We start from the raw sequence: 1,524 nt of genomic DNA, 5'->3' as shown, positions 1-1,524 counted from the left end.
GGCGAAGTACTCACTCCTACTGGTCTGAAGACTCGTGGCCCGATTCACAGAACTAACTTAAGACAAAATCCTAAACTTACTACTATTTTCATATTCACAGAAGGCACTTACTCATTTTGGTATTCACAGAAGACACTTACTCATTTCGGTATTCACAGAAGTTCGGAGTCCTAACTTTAGGACTCCTAAATGCTTTCTGTGAATACTGAAAGTCTTAAATTTAGGATTTTTCTCAATTTAGTAGTAGTAAAGTTAGGACTCCTAACTTTAGGACTCCTAAATGCCTTCTGTGAATACCGAAAGTCTTAAAATTAGGATTTTTCTCGGTTAAGTAGTAGTAAAGTTGAGAAAAATCCTTATTTTAAGACTTTCGGTATTCACAAAAGGCATTTAGGAGTCCTAAAGTTAGAAGTCATAACTTTACTACTACTAAATTGAGAAAAATCCTAATTTTAAGATTTCCGGTATTCACAGAAGGTATTTAGGAGTCCTAAAGTTAGGAGTCCTAACTTTACTACTACTTAATTGAGAAAAAATATAATTTTAAGACTTTCGGTATTCACAGAAGGCATTTAGGAGTCCTAAAGTTAGGACTCCTAACTTCTGTGAATTCCAAAATGAGTAAGTGCCTCCTGTGAATGCCAAAATGATAGTAAGTTTAGAATTTTGTCTTAAGTTAGTTCTGTGAATCGGGCCCTCAGGGATTAAACTGTGAGCCTAAACCGTGAGCTCATTGCTGTAACGTGATGTGCTCCAGGCGCTATAGCATACCTGTGGAAGTAGTGTTAGTTTGCGTTTATACAATACAGGGAATGGGAAGCGAACTACTCACCCCTACAGGTCTCAAGACTTGTGGATAAAACCATGAGCTCTTTGCTGTAAAGTAATGTGCTCTGTGTAGTATTCCAATGTAAGTCATAGTAGAATATTAGTATATATTGCTACTAGAATGTAAGTATGTAATGTTAGAATGTCGGGCTGTCATGAGGGGAATCTTGGGGATTTTGTGCACAGTGCTGGAGAAGACGGTTGACTTGCTGTCTGCTCCTTTTGGTGGCTGTTTAAGCTGTCTTGTTTTCCTGCAATAAATCTACTTATCGGATCCACTGCTGTATGCCTCTTCACTACATAAATTTGTGGACGTGCACTAGAAGGTAAAAAGAAGGCAACACTCACCAATATTTCGAGCTTCCTTGCGTTCTGCTGAAGACTCATTTTCTTCAAAAAGCTGTTTCTGCTTATCCCAGGGTTGTTGGCTCATCGAACTATGTCATCTGTCCTCTGGTAGGATTTATATTTTTTGATTTTGGGCTTTCTCTGCCTCTTCACTACACTCTGGTCACTGTACTACACGTGTGCAAGTAGTAATAGTATGCGTTTATACGAATTCTGTAGTTATGCAGTAACCAATGCATCATGACCCTATTGAGCGCCACCTCCCAGGTGCAGCTCATACAATGTCCCGGAATGTGCATCCGCGGGACATTTATGTATGCTATTACAGGGCGGGATTATATGCTTTCA

Source organism: Lissotriton vulgaris, unplaced genomic scaffold (genome assembly GCF_964263255.1).
Source record: "Lissotriton vulgaris unplaced genomic scaffold, aLisVul1.2 SCAFFOLD_1261, whole genome shotgun sequence".
Taxonomy (NCBI): domain Eukaryota; kingdom Metazoa; phylum Chordata; class Amphibia; order Caudata; family Salamandridae; genus Lissotriton; species Lissotriton vulgaris.
Note: the sequence above shows the minus strand (reverse complement) of the source record.